We start from the raw sequence: 11,337 nt of genomic DNA, 5'->3' as shown, positions 1-11,337 counted from the left end.
ATATATTAGGTTGTCAAATATCTTCTTTCCGCCTTTTTGTATGCAATGCAATGCAAAAAAGCGGAAGGGAGATATTTGACAACCTAATATTTCATTGTTAAATTTTGTCTTTCTGCAAAAAACCTTCATTGACTCAGCTAAATTTTAATGAACATTAAGACAGTAATTTAATTTAAGTTAATTAAACATTAGACAGTAGTTAGTTTATTATTGATTATATTTTTTTTTTTCTAGGTTTTCCTGGACAAAGAGGCGACCGTGGTGACACTGGTCCAGAAGGTATGAAGGGTTACCCAGGTGTAGGTTTGGCAAGGACAGGACCAGCTGGAGACAGAGGTCTTCCTGGACGTGCTGGTTTTGGAGGAGATCGAGGTGATCCTGGTCTTCCTGGAAGGATGGGAAGGAAAGGAGAGAGGGGAGAGGATTGCGGATATTGCAGACCAGGTAGGATAGAAAACATCAATAACTATATTTATTAAATAAAATTGATTAAGCAATGTTGTACCAAAGAAGTTTAACAGAAATTTTAATTATTAATAATTTGCATTAATTTGCATTTTTAACTTCCCATAGGGTAAGTTATAGTAATGGGCCGAAAATCGAAAATGAAAATTTTTGCATTTCTCGACGTTTTGAATACCACAGAAACTAAATGGATGTGTGTGTGTGTTTTGTATGTCCGCATTTTTTCGTCCACGTTTTCGGGCGCACGGATCAACCGATTTAAATGGTTTAAAAAACATTCGATTCCTATTAATAGGGAAATGTGCTAATTAGTTTTTGGTAGAGGCAGGTCCAGCCGTTCAGGAGATATGCAGCAAAAAGTGCAGAAAATAGAAATCGAGTTTTTGAGAGAATGGATCATGCGATTTGTATGATACAAAAAACATTGAGTTCGTAATGATCGGTTATTAGTTTTTGGCAAAGGTAGGCCCAGCGGTTCAGGAGATACAGAGCTAAATGTTAAGAAAATGACAGTTTTTGAGAGAACTAAGCGTGCGATTTAATTGATTCAAAGAACTTTCTGCTTGTTTCAACAAAATAATTGCTTTTGGAAAAAAAATGTATCTAATTTTTTTTTCAAAAAATATTTTTTTATTTTGGATTAAAAATTCAAAAAATTACCCAGGATAAGCACAGTCTAAGCGCCACTCTGGTGCAAATGTTTACCCAAGTGCGTTTAGACTGTTTATATACTGGAGCACTTTTTCAATTTTGTGTAAACTAGGCAACTATTTTTTTTTTTTGAAATTGAATTAGAAATGAAATGACGGTTGTTAATGTTCTGGAAATAAATTGATTTATGATTTACATTTGATTTGCTCAGATATAACAAACAAGATAGCAAAAATAATGAAAGTTACAGTATTTGTAATAATATATTTGAAAGTGTTTAAAATTTCTCGAATATTTCATTACGGTACGGGAAGTTAAGGCAATTTGCCTTAAGGCACGATGCCATACACCACTAGTTATATTAAATGTTGCCAATTTGCTGATGAATTAATTATTTTTACGACAAAAATCTTGTGCCGATTTTATAAATTCTAAAACTGTTTGAACATTTTTAGTTTAAAATCGTTTTCAAACAAACATCTTAAAATATTATAGGCTTATGAAAAAGTTGTGGAAATTTCCAACTGTATTTATTTTGAAAATAATCGTTAATATCTTACAGAAAATTATTTCTGAATTCCTAAAGGAATTTTTTTGAATTTTTGATTACTTTAGGATTTTGGCTAAAATGTTGACGATAGTTTTTGCACTTATCTGATAATTATGAAGAAACGTCTCGGCCGATCGTCGCGTATCTTATAAATATATAAATAATATAGTGCTATGTGTGTGTATGTATGTATGTATGCATAATATGTAGATACTCACATATATAAATGCACGCGGAACAAAGGATTTGTTATCTTACTTCCTGTTGTTTCCGGATGTTTTTTGAGTATGTGGGATGTCAGATTAGAATTATATATATATGTAGTTTCATACTATTTTTATCATCGCATCTATTAAATATTAAATTAATTTTATTTACCAATCTCTATTTATCATTTCCCTTCAGGTGAGAAAGGCGTCAAAGGTACCCCAGGAGATTCCGGTGTAGACGGTCGTCCAGGTGCTCCAGGATGGCCAGGTTTACCTGGTCCCAGAGGACCCAAGGGCGAAGGCGGTCGTCCTGGCCCTCCAGGTCCCAAAGGTCTGCAAAGGTATGCCCGGAAGAAATGGAACCACTGGACGTCCTGGAGAGAAAGGTGTTAAAGGACGATTGATTTATCCTGGATCACAACAAGGAAGGGACGAGAGAGGAGACCCTGGATACAGAGGTAAAATAAAAAACAATGATGATAAAATATATTTGTCCTTTCATTCCAGTTATTTTGTCATCTTTCTATTTTTAAATATATCTATTATCTTTTAGGTTTGGCTGGTGATGTTGGTCCCCGTGGTGAGCCTGGTCCAGATGGACCAGCAGGTAGACCTGGATCCTTCGGTTTCAAAGGAGAACCAGGTGAGGATGGAAGACCTGGAGCTCCTGGACGCAATGGAACTGCTGGTTGGGATGGCAGAGATGGTGAGAGAGGAGACGATGCTGACAGGGTGCCTCTGTATGCCCTTGTCGGAGCCCCTGGAGCTGATGGTTTAACGTGAGTAAAGAAAGATGAGCCACTGGAAACTAATAACATTGTTACTATGCTAATAGTTGAAATTAATTTTTTGGGATCCTAATAAAATTTATAATGTTTTGTTTCTATTAGTGGTTTACCTGGTGAGCCTGGTAACGATGGTCGTAGAGGAGAACAGGGAGATTCTCAACCACAGCCTTTGTACACTGGAGAAGTCGGTCTTAAGGGTGCACCTGGAGATAGAGGTAATTTAATCGATCTATTTAACAAATTCAAAATAATGTTAATATATCTATTCCAATATATAATCTATGAATCTATTATATATTTTATTTATTTATTTATTTATTTATTCATAAGCAAGCCGTAATCAATAATAATAGATATTATTTCAGGCTCTTGTCAAGCTTATTCATAGTTAATATTAAAAGGATAGTAATTTTATAATAATCATAGTAGCTGCACGAATTTCGCTTCTCAAAAAAAAAAGAGCTGAAAAAAAGCATTCGAACATTAAATACAATGTTCATCATCAAGTTCATCATTATAAAGTCTATTTGACCACCAGTAAAGCTCAAATTTTTGCACCAGGTTGAAAGTTATACTCATTTAAAACCGTAAAAATGTTAAATTAATAAAATAGCAAAAAAAAAAAATTAAAAAAAATATGGTTGTACAGGCGATCAAATGGTCAGACTACATAGATAAAGGATAAGGATTATGCAAGAAAATAGTTATTGAAATCAAATTGAGAAAATTCAGTAATGTCATAAAAAGCTAATTCTTTAAAAAGTTTAACTAGGGAAGCATGAAATTTTTTGCTGTCTGAGTTTCGGATGTTGAGTGGAAGTTTATTCATAAGCTGAATACCTAGACCGTCGATCGTATTGAAAGACCTAATTTAATAGGTTGTCAAATATCTCCCTTCCGCCTTTTTGTATTATAAACCAAGAACAAAAAAGCGGACAACCTAATATATGTGCGCGCCTTAATAAGTTTGTGTCTAGTGTTGTAGTTTGAGGAGGACGAAGCCATATCAAAAGGTTTCGAATTGTTTTTGATGAAAGATAATGTTACCAGCAGAAAAATGCATGGGACAGTTAGAATATTGTGTTTTTTAAATATGGGTCTGCAGGAAGCTTTACTGGGCAAGGAAAAAATTATTCGAATAGCTCTTTTCTGAAGCTTAAATATTTTAATTAGTTCGGATGAAAAACCCCAAATAAAATAGATCCCTTCCAATGTATTATATATTAATTTATTAAGACTATAACTTTTTCTTCAGGTTACCAAGGTTTAACTGGAACCAAAGGTGAGCCAGGAGAATGGGGCGTTGATGGATTACCTGGTTTGAGAGGTTTGCCTGGAGTTTCTGAAGCTGGTCCTACTGGTTTCAAAGGTTACCCTGGCATGGTTGGAGACAGAGGTCCACAAGGTTTACCCGGAGCTCCAGGTCAAGAAGGACCTAAGGGTTATCCTGGTAGATGGGGAATGAAAGGAGACCGTGGTGATGTAAGAATAATAACTTACAATCTTTACGAATATTAAATATATATAGTAATTATATTATTTTCTTTTTAGGTTGGTGTGTCATATATTCCTGGAGACACTGGTATTGGTGGATTGGATGGTTTGCCTGGTGAGATGGGAGACCAAGGACACCCTGGAAAATCTGGAAGACCTGGACCTGATGGTGTTAAAGGTATGAAAGGACCTAAAGGAGCTCCTGGACTTGTCGGATACACTGGAATGACTGTAAGTTGCTTTTTAAGCATAACACATAAATTATCATTTTCAGAAAATAATGAGTGTTTTTATCTGTGTAGGGTCTTAAAGGTCATGCTGGAGATACCATCCCTGGTTTACCAGGTATCGCCGGTGCTCCTGGACAGCCTGGAGCTATTGGTGAATTTGGTGAAGAAGGACGCAGAGGACCTGATGGAGCTCCTGGACTTAGAGGAAGACGCGGAGAAAAGGGCGAACCTGGTGCTGAAGGACGTAGAGGTCCTGATGGTTTTGCCGGACCCAAGGGTTACATAGGTAAATTCTAATTTGCACTCAAAACGCATAAAATGCACAATATGGCTCAAATTTATTGTCATTATTTTTTCCCTAGGTCATTTTGGTGCTCCCGGAAGAGCTGGTGAGCCAGGAGAACAGGGTGAACAAGGTATGATGGGTGAACCGGGTTTGACTGGTAGACCAGGAAAACCTGGACCTATGGGAGATATGGGATTCAAGGGAATTACTGGAGATGTCGGTTATGTGGGAGCGGAAGGTCGTCCAGGTGTGCGTGGATTCAAAGGAATGCAAGGTGACTCTGGTTTGCCAGGTCTTGCCGGTTTGCCTGGTGAGAACTCATTCAGTGGACCTAAGGGAGAAGTTGGAGAACCTGGATTGCCTGGAATTCAAGGATATGATGGATTACCGGGTCTCGATGGACTTAAGGTTAAGATAATATACAATATTATTTTTTCCATATTGCATTTTTCCATATTATATTATATTCTGTTTGTTAGGTGAGGCTGGTGATCAAGGTTTATCAATTGACGGAGAACCGGGTTGGCAGGGTGTGCAAGGAGAACCAGGTTGGGCTGGTTTGAATGGAACTGCTGGACTTCCAGGTCTTCCTGGAGATCGAGGATTTGATGGATTCAACGTTCGTATTATTATTTTGCAATTACAACTGCTTTTAACATTTGCATAGTCAACGAATCTTTTTTATTTTAGGGAGAACCTGGTGAGCCAGGTCCTAAAGGTTTCCCTGGAAGGCCAGGAAGAGATGGTCGTCCAGGTTTGAAAGGAGAACGTGGTTGGACTGGATTACCTGGATTAGCAGGACCTAGAGGTTTAACCGGTATGTATATAAATCCTTTAGTAATTTATCATATTGAGACAAAATAATACATTTAATTTATATTTTTCCAGGAATGCAAGGTGATCCAGGTCAAATGGGACGCGACGGTATGCCTGGTGACATTGGTGTACCAGGAGCTAGAGGTCTTCCAGGTATCCCGGGACGCAAAGGTTTCCCAGGAGCTCCAGGTTTCGCCAGCTATGCCAGTGCCACAAAGGGAGAACGAGGTGAATCAGGATACAGAGGCTTAACTGGTCTCGAAGGAGAACGAGGTAATAAACACTTATCTAATATTTCAAATGTATTATGTCACAAGACATAAACTTGTAAAAGGTCCCACATTGAAACTCGCCTCCTCATTTAATACCTTAGATGGTCTGGGAAGTTGAAAATCGGAAATTTTATAAATTACCCAAACATTTTTTAAAGAGCAAGTTTTTTTTACTCTATTGATGAGTTATAACTTTCAGTAAATTATTCTGTAAAACTTAGAATAAGATTTTGTGTAAACATTTGTTTTTTTTTTTAATTATATTTCATCTAATATAGTATGTATTATTATCTATTAATTTAAGTTATGTACCATTGTACGAGTATAATTGTATAAATATAAATATAAATATATGGAGTATATATCAATTTATGGATACTAATTATTTTTTTAATTAGGTGAGACTGGTGCTGTTGGTTACATTGGTCTCAAGGGAGAACGAGGTGAGACTGGATATGCTGGATTAGAAGGTATTATTGGAGCACCTGGACCTAAAGGTCAACGTGGTGAAGACGGTCGTCCTGGTTTACCGGGTTTGTCTGGATCAAACGCTGAGCCTGGAGAGGAAGGAAGGCCAGGATTGGATGGCCCTCCTGGTTTGGATGGACTACCTGGCGCTAAAGGTAATAATAAGGACAAAAATAAAGCAAGATTGTTAAAAATGATTTATACATTTTTATAATTTCATTTCTAGGTGCACCTGGTGATTACGGTCTAGACGGTTTAGATGGACCAGATGTGGTTGAAATGGGTTTCTCACTCGCTGGACCTAAAGGCTTTGCTGGTGATCAAGGATATAGAGGACCCAATGGACGTCCTGGAGCTGCAGGCTAAGAGGACAATCGGTTAGTCTAAGATCTAATACACTCTGATGACAGATTTGTTTTTTTTTTACTTACTGTTGAATATTTTATTTAGGTTTCCCTGGATTGCCCGGCTTGAAGGGTATGAGGGGTGAGCCGGGGTTGCTGGCCATCAGCTTCAAGGGAAGAAGGTTATGCCGGGATATAGTGGACTGCCAGGGTAGGAATCTCAAATACGATTTATAAATTAACTTTTTATGAGTTTTGGAAATAATAAAGTATATTTTTTTGTTTACAGGCAGAGATGGAGAACGAGGAACGAGAGGAGATGATTTGGACGGCCTACCTGGTTTACCAGGACCTAAAGGTTACCTTATTAAATCAATGGAACTTCCACATATTAAAACAGAAGAGTTATTTTGATCTTACTAATAAATAATTATATTATTAATAAAGATATTTATAAGGTGTTAAATTATATTAGCATTAATTAATTATTATATTATAACTATATTTTACTTTTAGATAAGGATTTCCGTGTGAGACAAGGCCTAGCGAGGAGTCCAGGACTGCACGACTTTGAAAGGTCCATCGGTACAGAGGAGACGCTTATCCATCCTACATGTTGATTAGGAGAAAGAGGAGACCCAGGATTTGATGGTAAAATACTTTATAAATTTTTAAATATATTGTTTGTATTTATTCTATAACTTTTTGTCAAACCTCAAAAATTAAACTTTCTAAATCAATCTTTAAAGACACTTATATTAAAAATATTTAACATTTGTCGATTTACTATAATTTATTTAATTATATCTTGTTTAATTCAGGTGCCCCTGGATGGAGAGGAGAAACTGGTAACCCAGGTTTGCCAGGTTTGGATGGACCTACTGGTGAAATTGGAGAAGTTGGATATCCAGGACGTCCAGGTAACACATCTATACATATAATTCACTTCATGAATAACTTTATATAAATTATTTCTTGATTTTTCAACTTTATTTCTTCTAGGACCACCTGGTCAGCCAGGTCCCATTGGAATAGTCGGTCTTCCAGGTCTTCAAGGTCTTGCGGGTCAACCTGGTTACCCAGGAGTCCGCGGTCTTCCTGGTGACGATGCTCCCACCACCGCCACCACCCAGACAAAGAGCTCTATTATTCGCAAGGCATGCTCAAGGTGGTAGAACTGCCGGAACAATCTGTCCTGCAGGGAACCAGCGAGATGTGGACCGGATACTCCTTGTTGCATATCACTGGAAATGGAAAGGTTCATGGTCAAGATTTGGGTATGTTGATGATGAAACGATAAATGAGAGTGGAATCAGAGACGTGTTGTTGCAATGTTGTGATTTTGTCAATAGGTGCTCCTGGATCTTGTATGCGTAGGTTTAGCACAATGCCATATTTGTTCTGTGATTCAAAGAATGTGTGCAATGTTGCTCAAAGAACTGATTACTCGTACTGGTTGACGACTGATGTGCCGATGCCACAGAATGTTAAATTTATACCAGCTACTGATTTGCTCCATACATATCTAGGTAATTTATTTTTTACAACAGATCAGGACTACATTTTTATAAATTTTGCAATTTCAATAATACAATTAATATTTTTTTATTCAGTTGTGCTGTTTGTGAGGCTCCTAGTCGATTGGTTGCTTTGCACAGCCAGTCAAGTGACATTCCTGATTGTCCAGAATCCTGGGAACTATTATGGACTGGTTACAGTTTCTTGATGGTTAGTATTTGAATATTTATATACCACAATCGAAAAAAATTGATTTTTTCTTTTCCTTACAGCACACACCGATGCTGGCGCAGAAGGCTCCGGCCAATCCTTATCATCTCTCCTGGATCTTGTCTGGAGAAATTCCGTGCTTCACCGTTCATCGAATGTCATGGTCATGGTAGATGTAACAAGTACGCCACTGCCAACTCTTACTGGTGGCAGGAATCAAGGAACATGAGATGTTCGAGAAACCAATATCAGAAGCCAAGAGTGCAGATGTTACCGATAAAGTCAGCAGGTAATAAAAAGACTGTATTATAAAATTCTTTCATCTGATGTCTCTACTAATCGATGGATTTTTGATAGATGTGCCGTTTGTATGCGCAAACGCTATTCGAGATCATTTGCTCCTGGTACATTTGGTGGGTCATCCTCATCTCGCGGACAAATGGAGGTGGTTACCCTGTGACTTCAGAGAATGAAGTTGTGCCTGAAGATCTTACTCTTCAAGTTCACAAGATAGGTGGGTCACAATAATTTGAGATATCAAAAGAGTTGATTTTAATACTTATGTTTTTGTTTGCAACAGAAGAGATCGTTATGGCAGACCAGGTGAAGTTCCTATGATAGAAGACCAGAAGATCAAGATCGATATGGTGGTAGACCCAGAAGACCGAGATCCTTATGGTAGAAGACCAGACGAACAAGATCCTTACGGTAGAAGGCCAGAAGAGCAAGATCTTATGGTAGAAGGCCAGACGAACAAGATCCTTACGGTAGAAGAACAGAAGACCCAGATAGATGGTGGCAGCACCAGAAGACCGAGATCCTTATAGTAGTCGACCAGAAGACCAAGATCGATATGGTGGCAGACCTGAGGACCGGGTTCTTATGGCAGAAGGCCAGACGAACAAGATCCTTATGGCAGACGACCTGATGAACAAGATCCTTATGGTAGCAGACCAGGTGAACAAGATCCTTATGGAGGCCGTCCTGGCTCCGACGATAGATACGGAAGCCGACCATCAGAACAAGATCCTTATGGCAGAGGTCCAGAAGAACAAGATCCATACGGAAGACGCACCGAATCAGAAGATCGCTACGGTGGAAGACCATCAGAACAAGATCCATACGGAAGACAACCAGATGAACAAGATCCTTATGGCAGAAGACCTGACGAACAAGATCCTTATGGTAGACGACCTGACGAACAAGATCCTTATGGTAGACGACCAGATGAACAAGATCCTTATGGAAGACGACCTGATGAACAAGATCCTTATGGCAGAAGGCCTGATGAACAAGATCCTTATGGAAGCAGACCAGACCATGACAGACGTACTGAATCTGAAGATCGTTATGGTGGAAGACCAGACGAACAAGACCCATATGGACGCAGACCTGATCATGAACAAGATCCCTATGGACGCCGACCTGATGAACAAGATCCTTATGGAAGACGTCCAGATGAACAAGATCCATATGGACGCAGACCTGATCACGAACAAGATCCTTATGGACGTGTAGATGAACGTGATCCTAGATACAACGCTTCTCGAAGCAACCACAGCGAATCCAGCAGCTACGACTCAAGATACCACCAAGGATCTCAGGATGGCGGAAGCAGGGGACATTACGATCCTTCAGACCCAAGATATTCACAACAAGGTTCTTCACAAGGAGGATTTGATCCTACAGATCCAAAGTAATAAAAAATCATACAAACAATTGAATGCATTTACAATACGCAGACTAATAACTATTTTTTTTAGGTTCTTCCAAGGTTCTCACGAGCAAGGACAATACGATCCTTCAGATCCCAGATATCACCAATCAGGACACTCTGGCTCCAGCCAGTATGATCCATCTGATCCGAGGTACTTCCAAGAATCAGGACGTGATCAACATGGATCAGGTCAAGCAGGACATTATGATCCTTCCGATCCAAGATACCAGCAAGGCTCTGGCCATGGTGGGTCAGAAAGCTCATCATTCCAACATGGTCAATTTGATCCATCAGATCCTCGATTCTCACAACAAGGTAAAAGAAATATAGCGTAGAGAGGGGCAACAAGGGCCACTATTTCATCATGATAGGCTCTGATGATAAAATTTAGAAAAATGGCAAAAAAACATCTGCATGTTGAATTATCCATGACTTTTACTATAGAGTATAGTTTGATAGTAGTTTTTTTTAGTATAATTGTCTTTAGTATAGTTGTCTAGATTCAGATAATTAATATCTTTTTCTCTTAGGTATCCAGTGGTTCACATTAGATCCAAATGATCCCAAGTTTGCTAAATTAATGGAAGATCTGCAACGCAGAGGTGGCTTCACATGGACAAGCACAAGCGGTGATAATGCAGAGCTGTTGAGGGCACTCACAACATTCCAACAACAATCTGGTGGTAACTTGGCCAGCATTTCGTTTGATGAATCTGATGATACTTACAGGAGATTGATGGACGAACTTCTGAGGGACAGCAGGTAGAAAATAATAATACAATCATATATATATATATATATATTTATATATATAAATATATATATATATATATGAATTTTATATATTTATCTATTTTTTCCTAGGTTGCAACAGCAGCTGGCAAGTCCAGAGCACCACTATCCGTCCAACCTGACATCAGGTGCCCAAGGGGTCTCGCCAAGAGACCCATTCCGTCAGAGGACGGGAGCCTCCCATTTGAGGTCGGCAAATGGTAAGAAACGAAGAAAAGGAAAGAAACTGAGGACCACGACCACAACACCAGCCAGTGCGTAGGATCACACATTGACATGATGTGATACTAATTAAGTAGACAGATGAGAGAGAAACATTTATATACATATATATATATATATATATATATATATATATATATAAATGTTTTGAGAGATAAATAAATTCTTCATAATATATTTAGAGTATATATAAATAACACAAATCGAGTGCCTCAAATTATTTTTCTACATGTATATATTCTTTTCACTGCCGACTATCAAAAATAGTCTTTGTCTATTTTTGTATATAGTTATAAAACCAAAAA

At 38.2% G+C, this 11,337-nt stretch overlaps 1 pseudogene; it reads left to right on the top strand.

The window, feature by feature from the left end:
• LOC113388600 overlaps positions 1 to 11,136 on the top strand; it is a 19,116-nt pseudogene extending 7,980 nt beyond the window's left edge.
• The last annotated feature ends 201 nt before the right edge of the window (positions 11,137 to 11,337 follow it).

This window comes from Ctenocephalides felis, unplaced genomic scaffold (assembly GCF_003426905.1).
Source record: "Ctenocephalides felis isolate EL2017-DRISC unplaced genomic scaffold, ASM342690v1 CF-g0.4_SCAFFOLD_03572, whole genome shotgun sequence".
Lineage (NCBI taxonomy): Eukaryota > Metazoa > Arthropoda > Insecta > Siphonaptera > Pulicidae > Ctenocephalides > Ctenocephalides felis.
The sequence above is the reverse complement of the archived record's forward strand: the minus strand, read 5'-3'. Positions and strand labels throughout refer to the sequence as shown.